General features: G+C 47.0%; 1 protein-coding gene across 1 annotated transcript in view; it reads left to right on the top strand.

The window, feature by feature from the left end:
* COL4A1 (collagen type IV alpha 1 chain) overlaps nt 1-16010 on the top strand; it is a 156634-nt gene that overhangs the window by 49420 nt on the left and 91204 nt on the right. The gene's annotated exons all lie outside the window — the stretch shown is intronic.

The raw sequence follows: 16010 nt of genomic DNA, 5'->3' as shown, positions 1-16010 counted from the left end.
TTTTGGTTTACCGTCCATTATGCTCCATGAAAGCCCGACGAACTTGTGGAAGGTTTTAGTGGAGGTCTTGCTAAAATGCGCGTGGGACCCAGAAATACGTCACGTAGCAAACCCCCACACGGATCCCCGAGCTTCTGTCAAACGCAGAGAACGCCTGCTGTGAGGAGTTCGGTCACCCGCTGGGTGTACCATGTGACATTTCTGTTCACGTTTTGCTTAGCTTTTCAACTCTGGTTTCAAAGATACAGATCAAGTAATAACATCCTTGGTGGTGGGGGGGGGGTGGTGGGGATGCTTCATCTGGGTGTGGAGGACTGGACCGAGACATCTGAGAATCTATCATTTATGAAGAGTGTAAATCTGCCTTTGAAAAGTGGCTTTACAGATGAGTCTGGTATCTGAGACTGAGCGCAGTTACGAAAATGACCCTTCGGTGTCATTCTGGCTGGGATTAGCCTCCGCGTGCATGTTGTTCCAAAGTGCGTCCCGCATCTGACGCAACAGGTGAACAGCTGTGATGCCACTGTCCTGACGGGGTGTTTTAGTGTCTCTGTGAGATGGAAGTAGCATTAAATCCGTGGACACTGTCATGGGCACTTATTTGCCGGGCTGTGTGGTTAGGTCGTACCCCACAAGAAGGACTCTCTGGATAGTCTTTGCTACTGAACACCCCGTACGGCCTTCCCATGGTGGGGCACGGCGTCTTGCCATGCTGGGGAGGTGTGCAGACTCTTACTCGTGTGGCCGAGAGCCGCATTCCCCACCATGCGCTCCTGGGGTCTGGTCCTCTGTGATTCCTCTGTGATTCCTGCCTTCCTCTCCTTCCTCTGTGCATGGTTCATCTGCTTCCTCCTGGAACGTCCACGTTTGCCCCTCCAGGCTGTGCCATCTTCCCCGCCGCCTCCGGGAAGCCACCCGGAGCCACCCTGATGAGGCCTGGCCGCCGAGCAGCGACCTCCCTCCTCCCACTGGGTGTATCAGCTCAGTCCAAAATAAGTTTCTCCTTCTTGCGTTCTCGCAGAGGTAGTAACATGAATGCTTCTGACTTCTTTAGTTTGGGGTGTTTTTCTCCTCCTGGACTAGAACACGCCTGCAGGAAGGAGCCGTGCCTTGGGCACGGTCCCTCATGTCACCGAGGACGGTGCGTGAACATCACCCGGGCTTGTGCTCATGTCAGTGGCTCTCGGACATTTCATGGGCGACTGGCCGAGATGAATTTTAGGGATGGTCTGCTGGATCTATAGTATTTCTTGCTAAGGATTTACATGATTTCTTGCATCAGTGAATAGGATTATGAATTAAACTTTGATAAGAAGATATGAGATCTACACTTTGGCAGAGAATAAAATCTTAGCTTGAAATGAGGCTAATTGAGGGGCACCTGGTGGCTCAGTCGGTTGAGCATCTGACCCTTGGTTTTGGCTCATGATCTCATGATCTCGCATTGGTGGGTTTGAGCCCCGAGTCGGGCTCTGCACTGACAGCTGGCTACCCGCTTGGGATTCTCTCTCCCCCTCTCTCTCTGCCCCTCCCCCCACTCATGCTCTCTGTTTCTCTCTCTCAAAATAAATAAACTTAAAAAAAAAAAAGAAGAAATTGCTCTAATGGACAGAACTGCCAACCAAGAAAATGAAAATTGGTGACCATTTCCCATCATGAAACAAGACACATTGCTTTCTTGCCTCCTTTCCCCTCCCTTCCTGTCTTTCCCCTCCCCTTCCCTGTCTCTCCGCTCCCCTTCTCCTCGCCTTCCCCTCCTGGGGATCGGGCTCTTTGGAGAATATCCTTTCCCTACTCTACACCTAGTGGAGCTGTAGCTCCTGTGACCCTCAGTCCCTGACCCCTCCCTCCCCTCCTCTACCTCGTCCTGCCCCACCTCCTCTTCTCAGAGCTGCCTCCTTCCCTTCCCTCCCCCTGTCGCCTGCCTCCCTCAGGGCCCTTGCGCCCACACTAACCTCACTGCCAGCAGGGAGGGAATTTCTCTCCCTCGGTTCAGAACTTTTCAACGTCCCCGTGGCCGGTTGAATGGCACAGAATCCCCTCTGCGGGCCATCCAGGACCCACCAGTTGGCATTCACCCAGCCTCTCCAACATCTTTTCTCTGACACCCTTACCTTATTTAAGGCTGCCTCTGAAGCCTTGGCACCTGACCTTTCCTCCATTGAGAGCAGGCTCAGGCCTGAGCGTTGGGTCACCTCTGTGTGACTCCTGGAGAGCGTGAGTCCCGTCTGAGCCCCCCTTTCACCCTCTGAAGTAGGAGGACAGAGCCCAGCATGTAAGTGTGCTCATCAGATCCTTACGGCAGGGGGGGTGGGGACGGGGGCGAGGCCTGTGCGGCCAGTGCACCAGACCACGGTGTGCCCAGAATTCCCTAGAAAAGGAGAGCTTCCTGCCTGCTTTGACAAGGAGAATGTATCCTGTTAGGATGGAAACAGAGCATCAGGGAGTGTCACTCAAGTTGGATCACATTCCAAGAGACTGGAGGAGGTTGGTGGTGTCGCTAATCTCGGGAGAAATTAGCAAGCATTTAAAATATTTAATTGTCACAGGAAAAAAAACGTGGCAATCTTGTGGCTGCTGGTTTAGTCAAGCTCTGGATTCAAGTCGCAGGTCAGTCACAACGGTGATGCTTCGCTGGTCACTTGGGCTTTTGTGTTTCCATTTTAAGCGTGTTACGAACTGTTGGCGTCCCTAGAGGACCAGGATGTGGAGCACGATGGGGCACGATGGGAGACATAGAACCCTGACCCCACCTTTCAATACACAGTATAATGCGGGTCTCCGTGCCTGAGTGCCAGTTATCCGTCACTTTCCTAGAACACGTGGAGCCTCCGGGAGATCTCTTTAAAGAGCCCTGTTGATGGGAAAACTGCCCAGCATAAATCCCTCTTGACAGCTGCCCAGTAGACATGCAGCGGGGCTTTCGGCGGGTCCGCTTGTTGGGAATTTTTCATTAATGTGGTAAAATGCAGCGCATTTTCTGGGTCATGATAGGAGAAGCATCTGAAGTTCACTGAATGCTGTTTTGATTTCACATTTAGGTGCGGTTAGGAGTTTTTCGGAAGGTATAGTGCCGGCGAAGGTGCTGGGTGGGGGCGGGCTGAGCAGGGGCTTCTCGCGGCCGGGCCGTCCGTCCACCTTCCTGCGGAGGCGTGGCGCCCTTGCCACAGTATTGTGGAGGCAATGTGTTGATGTGATGTTGCCAACGCTGTGATACAAGGTGTGGGGAGAAATAGTGTGAATCTGGGATTCAGGTTCAGGGTGAGCACAAGAGACTGGCAGCAACATGGTCCAAGGGACCACTTTTATTTTTTGAAGTTTAGTTATTTATTTTGAGAGAGAGAGAGAGAGAGAGCGCAAGCAGGGGAGGGACAGAGAGAGAGGGAGAGAGAATCCCAAGCAGGCTCCGCAGGGTCATCGCAGAGCCCAACGCAGGGCTCAAACCCACGAACTGTGAGATCATGACCTGAGCCTAAATAAGAGTCAGATGCTTAACTGACTGTGCCGCCCAGGCACCCCAAGGAGCCCCCTTTGAGGGTTCTTGCTGTCCAGGCCGAGAGCAAGCAGGACGGGGCCTGGGGCTACCCGCTTCACATCCCCTCCTGCCTCCTCTCTCTCTGTCCCCTTTCCTCCCTTCCTCTGCATCTGTGTTTCCTCTCCAGCCCTTTAGGGCATCCTGGAGCGCAGCCCTGTCTTGCTTCTCCCACCCCAGGGGCATCGGATCGTACCCATGGGTGTGCAGAAAGCACACAGCACTTGTGCTTCAGAACATGCTTCTGAATTACATGTGAAGCCTGGAGACCCCATGAACAGTATTAAGCGCTCTTCTATTTACGACCAGGAATTAATGAAGAAGGCACCTGTTACACCCAGCTGTCGGGATTGAGGTCGTCCAGGCAATGTGCTGTCACTTTAAGACAGCGATTATAGATTGATTGGAGTCAGAGTCCCTGGCCTCCGAGAGAGTAAACACAGAAGCTGGGAAGGGCCGGGGCTCTGCAGGGAGTCAGCTACGCCCTTTTCACCCAGACCTCCAAATTTGACTCCCCACCAGCCTCAGGAATGTGTGTTGTCACTCATCACCTGCCCAGCTGGCACCAGTGCCCACCCCGACCAGCCTCCCATGCCAGCTCTCCCTCATTCTGCTTTGTGCCTAGGACAGCACATCCTCTTGAAGCATGTCTTTGGGGCTCTGTCTCCACAGCTGCCAGTGTCCCCCTTGTGCCCCAGCAACTGCGTCCCACACCCCGGGGCCGAGTGCCCTTTTGCTCCGCTTCGTTTCCCCTTCGCCTCTTTCTTCGCAGCAACACCCCCTCCCCGTGTTCTGCCCTCCCCCTCCAGGCCAGCACCCCCCAGTCTGTCATCTCTATACTGGGACCTGCCCTGGAGATCCCTCTGCACTGGGACAGGGCGCAGGGCCCCCGCCTCTGCATCCGTGGGACTCCGTTCCCCTCTCTTGTAGGAGGCGACCTCTTGTCATCTCACGCCTCCTCATCCCGCTTGCTAATGTGCTTAGTGCTATGAGTGCCTGGCCTGTGTCAGGTGCGGCAGGTGCCATACTCCGACCACCCATCAGGTCAAAGATGAGTCACGCTGGGGACTGAGACCAAGTGTGGGTGAATGGGTGGCTCAGGCCCATGAGGGAGCGGCTGCGTCCTGTGGACTCACCCCCTGTGGGCTGGTCTGGGGCTTCAGAAATAAAGGCGGATGTCTGACAGGCAGTGGCCGGACCAGGGCATGGAAGCAGTCAAGTGTGCTTTGTGTTTTGGAGCCACAGAGAGAGGAAGGATGAAAAACAAAAAACAAAAATAGCCAGAAGAGCCCCACGGACTTCAGCCCAACAGAGGCTTGTGCATTTTTCCAAAGCTGGAGAAAATTGTCCAACTTTTTTTTTTTTCCCCTAGCCTGGCTGAGTGAAACGTTCTGGGCTTCAAAGAGTGGCTGGGAAATGTGCGTGTGGCACTCGGGAAGGGGTCTCCGAGGAGGCAACTGGGCGGACACGGTGTGTGTGTGGCAGGGGGAAGTCGAGGCAGTGGGGCGGGGCTGGCCGGAGGGGTTCGGGAGCTGGGGGGACAGTAGCCAAGAGCAAGAGTTTTATTGGGGGAGGGCTCCTTCCCTCCCCCCGCAAGTAGGAAATGTGTTCCCTCTGAGGCCAAGGAGCCCCTGAGTCCACACCTTCGCCCAGGACGGCCTCTTGCTCTGGAGGAACATTTGGGGAGCGACTCAGTGGGAGGACCCCTGGGCTGGAGACTCACATCACCTCCCCGGAACTGGTGAGTCAGCAGCACCAGGGGGGAGCCCCTGGCCTCCCGGTTCTGGCCTCAGCCTCGCCCCACCCATGTGTCCCAGGGGACACGCTGGCCCACCAACTCATTTCACACAGAGACCTCTGAGCCACTGTCACGGGGCCGCTAATTATAGTCACATCTGCTTGCAGCTGGACAAGACATGACCTGGAGGTGAAGCGAGGCCCCAGCCGTTCCCTCTGGCCCATTCCATTCCCCAGGCAGGGACCTTGAACGTCCACCCCCACCGAATGGAAGAAGGGGCGGAAAAGACATGAAAATGAGACCACATAGATCGTAGGGTGGGTGACATCTGCACAGACCCACGATCCCAGGCTGACGGTCAGGCGAGCCAGGCAGACACCCCCCCCCCCCCGGCTTCCTCCTCGTGCGGTTTTGCTGGGAGCCCCCGCAGACCCCACGGGCCCCAGCCTCCCACGCACTGCGCTTACTCAGACGTGCTCATGTCACAAGTTCAGTTTGTTTCTCAAAGGTTTCATGCTAATTTGTTTTTTTGCCAAGAATGCATCAACACTTGCAGTTGTTTTCAAATGGGAACAGAAAAATTTTGTAAGTCCAGAGAGTAGTAAGGGTATTTGGTTTCCATGTTTTCCATGATTGAATGAAACAGAAATGTTATTTTAGTTAAACGGAATTCTCCCTTCCATTGAACTAACGACGCAGGATAATTTTCACATCCTTTGAATCGCATCTAACATTTATCAAAACAAAACGAGGCCGATATAATAAAACACACGCAGATAAGAGAACATGGATGGAGAGCCCCTTGGAGATTAATCATCCTTACATCCATAATGCCAAACATAGTTCTGGAAGTTCAAAAATGCTGCACAAATGTAAGCTTTTGAGAAATTGCTATTTGCACTGTAACATCTGGCCTCTATTTCGCTCTCCAGTTTGCTAATAAGTTTTAAACTTTCTGGGGGGGGGGTAAATTTTATTGAAGAAACGTGTGAAATGATACAGACACAGTTGAGTGCATCTTGCACAAACAGAACACACCCACCAAACAGAAGCCTGGAAACCCCTTGGCCCCCCTTCCCCTCACCGACAGCTCCTGGGGGTAGCTGGCATTCAACTTAATTCTGTTCAGTTTTCAGCTTTGTATCAACGGACTCACCAGGCTCGCTCTGCTGCCCCGGGCTTCCCTTCACTCAGTGTTGTGTGTGTGAGGGTCCCCCGTGTTGTGGTCGCCCACGCCCATGTGTAGAGGGCTCCCTCTGAATATGACCATTCTTGAATATGCTTTATCTGATTTGATTGAAATACAGCAAAGTACAAAAACTGTGAGTTCCCAGCTCAGGGACCTTTTGCAAATGGGAACCCCTGCCCCGTGTAGACACCCGACTCATCAAGCAGAGACCATGTCCGGCACCCAGGAACTGCCCTGGGTTAGGTGACCCCCCACCTTTCGGACTTTTTCACCCTGGATAGTTTCACCTGTCCTTGAAGTCAGTGCAGCGGGACCAGTGTGTGTTCTTCTGAGAGTTAAGGTTCTCTTTCAGGGCTGTCCCGTCTGGGCAGTGGGTGCGTGGAGGTGTGGAGGGCCATTTTGCAGAACCTCGTGGCAGTAAGCAGCATTTACGATGTTTTAATGTCCAAAAAGAAGGTGGACTCTTGATGCGTTTCTTTTGGTGGTCCTCTCTGATTGACCACATCAGCACTTTCCTGGTAATGAAATAGAACGAAAAATAACGGAACGGCAAAGATCAAAGTCTGGTAGCATGTGATAAGGGAAATGTGGTTAGCTGCGCGTGAGCGTGTCTCTCGATGATGTCCCCGTGATGCACGTGAACACACACACACACCTGTGGGGCACATGCCAGGCGTGGAATCATCTAGGAAAGCCCCCGTGTGTATGTTCAGGCCCTGAGACACTGCCGAACAGTCGTCCAGCATCTGTCCCATTTGACAGTCCCGTGGTGGGGGGAGGGGGGAGGTAGGAGAGCCCCACTGTTCATTCCTGCACACCTTTAATTTCTGCCCTAGCAGCTCTGAAATACATGCCTTTGTCTCCACATATTTCTTTGGTTGGATAATGATTCCAAAGCTTCCCTGAAGAAGTGCTACAACCAGGAAGAAAATCGGGATGGTAATATCACCACAAAACTATTCTGACATTTTGCACAGCATGGGGAATGTACAAAGGAATTTGAAAGATAAGCTGTTTAGACTTGGCAGATGTCCACATGTCCCTATTTGGTGGGATGGGAAACACATAAAACTTGTGAAAGCAGTGATGTCAAAGGTCTACCTTCCATCAGAAGCAGGAAAGAAGTGGGGAAATGGAGGACTTCATTGTTAAACCCATTCCGAATATGCCTTCCTGCAAAAAGTTATGTCACAGCTGGCAGATCAGTGGGACCGAGCGTATGTATGGGCTTGCGCTCTGTCTCTCACCCACACCCCTCACCCCCCACTCACACACGCGTGCATGCACACACACGCAGAGCACTTGGCATCCTTCGGTTAAGCAGAAAGGCGCTCTCCAAACTGAATCCGCGAACCTCCCCCCTCCCTGCATTCCCACAGGGAAGTCACTTTAATGTTGAGGAGACCTCCCTGTTGGTCTGAAGATCAGAGAAGGGCCGGAAATAGGCTTCATTTCAAGCTAGAGTCACTGACCTCCATGATCTCCTTCCTTCTTTGGCACTAGGACTGCAAATCCTAAATCTTAGGGAATTTTTAGAACTTAACGTACTTCATAGCACTCATGCTGGAAATTGGGGCATGAAAGAAAATGTATATAATATTAATTAATTTGTCATGTCCTGAAATGTATAAACAGACTGGACAGGGGCACCTGGGGGGCTCAGTCGGTTAAGCGTCTGACTTTGGCTCACGTCATGATCTCGCGGTTTGTGGGTTCGGGCCCCACGTCGGGCTCTGTGCTGACAGCTCAGAGCCTGGAACCTGCTTCAGATTCTGTGTCTCCCTCTCTCTCTGCCCCTCCTCTGCTCATACTCTGTCTGTCTCTCAAAAGTAAATAAAATATTAAAAAAAAGAGAGACTGGAACAGACTAGAAGAGACCGTTGTTCTAAAGGCTATGTTGTTGTACCGTCGCTTTCAAATTTTATCATTAATTGGCCCTTAAAGTGGCCACTGAAGTTGTGTGTGGACACGTTTGTCTGCCAGACTCCATCTAGAACAAATGTGTTTTTTTCTGTTTAAAATGCAGTTAATTCAGTTCAGCTCCCACTGGATGTAACTTCTTACAATCCCATGGTGGGTTATTGGCTGTGGGTCCTGCCGGGAAGAGGCCAGGGGGATCGTCAAGAGGGACGTGGTTTTCATTAAGTTGCTCTGCACCGTTAGGGGGTTAGGGATATAGATATGATGTTTTGCCCCTGAGAGCTGGCTGGGATTCTATTCTCCCCGTGTCTAGGTGCCCCCCCGCCCAGTGTTGGCCATGGAGATCCCACTTCTGCAAGAGAAACCAAGACCCACAGCCCCCAAAGACCAAGAATTTGGGGTCTTCAGCCACATTCCCCATGTTCGAGTGGAGAACGTCTTTGACCAGCTTCCTCAGCCGTGACCTCTTGGTTTGAGCACTGCTCAGCAGGAAAGCACAGGCTTTCCTCCTAACTTGGAGCTGACTTACTCGATGCTTGCACCCCAGTGAGGGGAAAGGCACAAGAAAGAAGTAGGAGTACTTCACAGAGGGTACAGATTCTTCCCGTTCTAGAATCTGGAACAGATGGATGGGAGCTAGTTGATGGGGCCCGATATGTTCCAGACACTGGTAGAAATGAGCAGCCCTCATAAAGTCCACTCCCTCGACGTGCAGCCGGTAGGGAGCTGTTGGAGTCGGTGAGATCCCTGTACACCATGATTTTGCTGCAAGGCCCAGATGCAAAATGTGCTTCCTCAGGAAATCATGACATTTGCGATGCCATGTTTAACATGTTAGGTGGGTCACCAGTGAAATTTTGGATCCGAGTAACTTACATAGTTCATTTGCCCTTTTAAACTTAGTGATTCACAGCGGAGAGTTGGGATGTACATTACTTAAGGCTCTTACTTTATTTAGCTATTTCAAAATCATGCATTACACCTGATTAAAAAGGGATCCTTAGAGGGGTGCCTGGGTGGCTCTGTTGGTTAAGCATCCGACTTCGGCTCAGGTCATGATCTGGCTGTTCCTGGGTTCGCATCGGTCTTTGTGCTGACAGCTCAGAGCCTGGAACCTGCTTCAGATTCTGTGTCTCCCTCTCCTTCTGCCCCTCCCCTGCTCTCTCTCTGTCTCTCAATAATAAATAAACTTTTTTTTTTTAAAAAAAAGGGGTCCTTAGAGCATCATTGGTATTCTTTTTAGCAGCATACCCTTAAATCACAACTAAAATACCTTGTGTGCCAGGGTGATATCCAGCATGGGCCATTATGTGCCGACAATGTTAAGAACCAGAATGAGTGATATTTCAAAACAGATTTTAGGGGCGTCTGGCCAGCTTAGAGGACCCTGAGACTCTTGATCTTGGGGTCATGAGTTCGAGCCCACGCTGGGTGTGGAGATTACTTAAATAAATAAAAACTTTTTAAAAAGCAAAATAGATTTTATTTAGCAAAGTAAACATGCATTTTTTAATTTTTTTAGTCTAAAAATTAGTTTTTTTTTTTTAATAGGGCCATTTACGTAAAATGCTAGGCCACCCAGAAAGTGAAACAAAAGTCATGGTCTAAAAATGCCTTTTGTTCTGAAAGGCTGACCGTAATCTAGGTATTATTAGAATTATTAGTCCTTTGGAATTGCCTTGTAGGGCCAGCACTGGTAATAAAAATTTCCTACAAGAATAAAGTAGAGAGGAGCCATGAATGTCTTTTGTCTAGGATTTTTTTTTTTAATTTTGCTTGATATACAGTATGAGGTGGTGGGGGCAGGGTGGGGATCTTTTATTCCTATAATAGAGCCCGTGATAAAGGCTCTAGTCCTGTATTTCTTGTCTCAGATTGCCCTGAGAGTTTGTCATGACCCGCAGCCTTGCCCAGGATAAAACTGGCCATTTGTTTACCCATGCACGCTGGCTGTGTTTCTGTAGCAAAGGCACCAGAAGCACGTTGACCCCAGCGTCCACAGTCGTGGCCCTGTAACCTCTTATCTGGTGTCCCTTGCAATTAAAGCATTTGCTGAGAGCTGAAGGGAACAGTTCCAGGAAATTCATGTTTATAACTTCCTCAGACTGAACGGAGATAAGCTTCTGAGATTTTATCAACATTTCAGAAGAGAAAACCCAGAAAGACCAAATAGCCATTTTTGCCTCAGCCACATGATGCTTTGCCTAATCTGGAGTTTAGAAGAAACCATACTGAGCTGGGAGTAGAAAAGCCCGCCTTCCCGCTTCAGGCTGTTGTTGGGTTTTGGCCAACGAAGCCTGGGTGGTAGGTGGACCTCTCTTTCCTACCAGATAAATGAGTAGCCTGGGTGATTTTCCCTTCTGGCATCTGTAGGAGTGGGATGGGGGTTAGCAGAGTTTAAAGAGCAGAGGCGTGTTCCTGAACCTGGTTCAGGAGCAGGAGTTTATAGGGCTGGGCTGGGAGCCGGCGGTGGGGGACGGGGTGGGGGGGGCGGGTAGGCTGATCCAGAGCCCTAGCGACTGTCCTGGACAGGCACCCTGTCCTGGTCTGGGGGCTCACCCAGCACCCCCGGGAGCCCCCTCCTCCCTGGCCGGTCCCACTCTCCTCACCCAGTTTCCTCTTTGGAGTATTTACCCACAGTGCTGTTAGTTAGGCAGTTATATGTTGGGAGCTGATATACCCGTGTCATTGGATTGCTCTCTGCACCTGTTATTTAAGGTTGGTTAAATGGCCACCACCAGCAGCAAGCCCACAGTAACTGGGTAGGCACTGCTCTATTTCCTCAGTTCCAAGATGCCCATTTATTAATGCATTAAGTCTGAAGCTCCAGTATATCTTCACGATGGATGATGTGTCATTGTGTAACCCGTGCTATTCTTTATCTCTTGGTGTGAGTCTTACAACCCGTGTAGTCTCAGATGAGATACAGTCTGTGTCAAGCTTGGTGTGATTCTGGGCCTGCCCCCCAAATGTTCTCAGGTCCTGGGGAGGCAGACAAGGAGAGGGTTGTGAGGGGCATGGGACAGGTGTCTCGGTAGAGGTCTGTCACCCCACTGTGGGAGCCCGGGTGGGGTGCAGCCACCCGTCATGTGGGGAGGAGGCAGGAGACGGTGATGTTGTTAGGAACATCTCTTGGGTCTCTGAGTACTTGGATTTGGGCATTTTGGATGAACCTTCTGGAGCACAGGCTTAAGATTTTGGCTTCCTGTCTTTGGAAAACTCTGAGTGGTCACCAAAACCCAGATTGTGAAGCAAAACTGTGCACATGGCTTGATGTAGGATGTTAGGAGGTTATGAGATTGCACGCTGATGACTGCCACACGTGTGAGTCAGGGAAAGAGAAAGACCATCATCTACAGAGTCTGTTTGGACTGTGGTCAATTGTCCCCATTTCCAAAATATAAAATTAATAACAGCTCACTGTCTTGGAGGCACTTGCTCAGGTTTCACTTTATGAAATAAATATCCCCAGATGTAGTTGTTTTATGCAGAAGATCTCCACAGCAACAGGGCTAAGGCTTGAGGATATCGTTCAAGAAACAGACTTCACGTGATCACAGTTCTATTAATAGTATTGTTTTCTTTTTGAGAAATGATCTCTTGAAGCAGAATTGAAGCACACATTGTATCTCAGACTTCATACACAGCCTCTAACAAAGCGTATTAACTAAAGTTTTTCTTGTCACACCCCCTTCCATTCTGTCTCCAATACCTGTGTCTATCTTGGGTTAAAATTTGGGTTTGTCTAAGGAACTTGCGAATATGCGTAAGCACCTTCATACTTTTATCTCTTAATGTGCTGGCAGTTTTATGTAATGGAAGTTGGTGGTGGGTTCTAATTTCAACCTTGTCCTAGCATGTTATATTCAAGCTCCAAAGTCAGTTCTTGCATCTGAAAAGTGGGGATAGTAGTAGCACTTACCTCAAAATAACCGTCAGCTGATTAAATAAGATGATGGCAAATTTTGAACACGTTAGTTCCCTTCCTTTCCAGCTTTCTTTTCTTATAGGATGCTAGTTTAGTTTAGTTTAGTTTAGTTTAGTTTAGTTTTTCATCAGAACAGGTGTATTCCTTAATCCCCATTCCCCCCCCCCCCCCCCCCCGCCTCCCCTCTGGGAACCATCAGTTTGTTCTCTGTAGTTAAGAGTCTCTTTCTTCCCTTCTTTTTTTCCTTTGCTCGTTTGTTTTGTTTCTTAAATTCCACTTACAAATGAGATCATATGGTATTTGTCTTTCTCTGACTTATTTCACTTGGCATTATACTCTCTGGTTCCATCCGCATCTTTGCAAATGGCAAGATTTCATTCTTTTTATGGCTGAATGATATTCCACCGTATGTATACATCACCTCTTCTCTATCCTTCATGTATCGATGGACACTTGGACTGCTTCCATATCTTGGCTGTTGTAAATAATGCTGCAATACACATAGGGATGCATGTATCCCTTTGAATTAGCGTTCTTATATTTTTTGGGTAAATACCCAGAAGTGCGATTACTGGATTGTGGGATAGTTCTATTTTTAACTTTTTGGGGAAACTCCATACTGATTTCTGCAGTGGCTGCACCAGTTTGCATTCCCACAAAGGCGCACGAGGGGTCCTTTTTCTCCACAACCTTGTCAGCACTTGCTGTTTCTTGTGCTTTGATTTTAGCTGTTCTGACAGGTGTGAGGTGATATCTCACTGTAGTTTTTTGGTTTATATTTCCCTGATGATGAATGTTGTTGAGCATCTTTTCATGTGTCTGTTGGCCATCTGGATGTCTTCTTTGGGGAAATGTCGGTTCATGTTTTCTGCCCAAGTTTTAATTGGGTTGTTTGTTTCTTTGGGGTGTTGAATTATATCAGTTCTTTATATATTTTGCATACTAACCCTTTATTGGATATGTTATTTATAAATATCTTTTCCCATTCAGTTGGTTGCTTTTTAGTTTTGTCGACTGTTTCCTTTGCTGTGCAGCAACTTTATTTTGATGTAGTCCCAATAGTTTATTGTTGGTGTTATTTCCCTTGCCTCAGGAGACATATCCAGAAAGATGTTCCTATGGCTGTTGTCAGAGAGGTTACTGCCTGTTGTCTCTTCAAGGATTTCTATGGTTTCAGGTTTCACATTTAGGTTTTTAATCCATTTTGAGTTTATTTTTGTGTATGGTGAAAAAAAAGTTTCATCCTTTTGCATGTGGCTATCCATTTTTCCCAACACCATTTGTTGAAGAGAAGGTCTTTTCCCCATTGTATATTCATTACTCCTTTGTGAAAGATTAATTGACCATAGAATTGTGGGTTTATTTCTAGGCTTTCTATTCTATTCTTTCTATTCTATTCTATTCTATTCTATTCTATTCTATTCTATTCTATTCTATTCTATTCTATTCTATTCTATGTCTGTTTCTATGCCAGTACCATACTGTTTTGATTATTACCACTTTGTAATGTAACTTGAAGTCTGGAATTGTGATACCTTTGCTTTTGTTTTTCTTTTTCAAGATCGCTTAGGTTATTTGGGGCCTTTTGTGGTTCCATACAAATTTTAGGATTGTTTGTTCTAGTTCTGTGAAAAATGCTGTTGGTATTTTGATAGGGATTGCATTAAATGTGTAGATTGCTTTATGTAGTATTGACATTTTAACAATATTTGTTCTTCCAATCCATGAGCATGGACTGTCTTTCCATTTCTTTGTGTTGTTTTTAATTTCTTTCATCCGTGATTCATAGTTTCAGGGCACAGGTCTTTCTTTCACCTTTTTGGTTAAGTTTATTCATAGGTATTTTATTTTATTTTTTTGGTACAATTATAAATGGGATTATTTTCTTAATTTCTTTTTCTGCTGCTTCATTGTTAGCCTTCATTATATTGAGGTATTAGAGGGTTTTGTATCATGAATGGATGCTGTACTTTGTCAAATGCTTTTTCTGCATCTGTTGAAATGAATGTATGGTTTTCATCCTTTCTCTTGTTGGTATGATATATCATGTTGATTTGTGAGTATTGAACAACCCTTGCATCCTGGGAATAAATCCCACTTGATCATGGTGAGTGATTTTTTTTAAAGGTATTGTTGGATTCAATTTGCTAATATTTTGTCGAGGAATTCTGCATCTATGTTCATTAGGGATATTGGTCTGTAGTTCCCTCCCCCTTTTCTTTTGAGGTGTCTTTATCTGGTTTTGGTATCAGAATGATACTGGTCTCAAGAATAAATTTGGAAATTTTCCTTCCTCTTCTAATTTTTGGAGTAGTTTGAGACTAGGTATTAACTCTTCTTCAAATGTTGGTAGAATTCGTATGTGAAACCAGCTGGTCCCAGACTTTCATTTGTTGGGTTTTTTTTGATTACTGATTCATTTTCATTTCTGGCAATTGGTCTGTTCAAATTTTCTATTTCTTCCTGCTTCAGTTTTGGTAGATTATATATACATCTAGGAATTTATCCATTTCTTCTAAGTTGTCCAATTTGTTGGCATATTATTCTATTCTGTTTTATTGGAATAATATATTAATATTATGTCCTAATATAATGATTTAATAGAATTAATATTATATCATAATATTTTATTACAATTGTTTGTATTTCTGTGGTATTGGTTGTTATTCTCCCCTTTCATTAATTACTTTATTTAGATTTTCTCTTCTTTTCTTGATGGATCTGGCTAGAGGTTTATCAATTTTGTTGATCTTTTCAAAGAAGCAGCTCCAGGTTTCATTAATCTGTTCTCTTGTTTTTTTAGATTCTATTTATTTCTGCTCTAATCTTTATTATTTCCTTCCTTTTTCTGGGTTGGGGTTTTGTTTGTTCTTCTTTTTCTAGCTCCTTTACGTGTAACATTAGGTTGTTTATTTGAGATTTTTCTTGCTTTTTGGTGTAGGCCTGTGTTGCTGTAAACTTTCCTCTTAGAACCACTTTTGCTGTGTTCCGAAGGTTTTGGACCATCATGCTTTCATTTTCATTTGTTTCCATGTACTTTTTTAATTTCTTCTTTGATTTCTTGATTGACCCATTCATTGTTTAGTGGTGTGTAATTTAACCTCCACGTATTTGTGGTCTTCCCAGATTTTTTCTTGTGGTTGATTTCTAGTTGCATTGCATTGTGGCCAGAAAAGATACATGGTATGATTTCAATCTTTTTGAACTTGTTGAGACTTGGTTTGTGGCCTAATATGTGATCTATTCTGGAGAATGTTCCTCTTCTCCAGCTTTTATTACATGCTTGGGTTCTTTTCATTCAAGCTTTAACTGAATTGAAAATCAGTTCTCTTAAGGTTGGGCTTAAAATAAGCTCCTTCATTTATTTCCTCTTTGCACAAACATTTTTTGCATACTTATGTGTCCTTGGGAATTTGGAGGACAAAGCATGGACTCTGCTTTCCTGGGGCCTCAGTTTCCCTGGTCTCTGGTCTGAAACTCCTTAATCAGTATCATAGCCTTGCAAATATGGGTGATGCCCTGTTAAAATCATCCCTGGAGAGGCGATTCCAAGAAGTATAAATAGAAGCCTTCAGTTTGTGGAGCAAGTAATGCTTTGATTTGCTCTACTCCAGGATTACTATTTCATCTATGAGGGCAAGAGAGAGGAGCCAGAGGCTACGTACATGATAACCCCATGAGAGCAAGTGCAGATCTCACATTT

This window comes from Prionailurus bengalensis, chromosome A1, assembly GCF_016509475.1.
Source record: "Prionailurus bengalensis isolate Pbe53 chromosome A1, Fcat_Pben_1.1_paternal_pri, whole genome shotgun sequence".
NCBI lineage: Eukaryota > Metazoa > Chordata > Mammalia > Carnivora > Felidae > Prionailurus > Prionailurus bengalensis.
The sequence above is the reverse complement of the archived record's forward strand: the minus strand, read 5'-3'. Positions and strand labels throughout refer to the sequence as shown.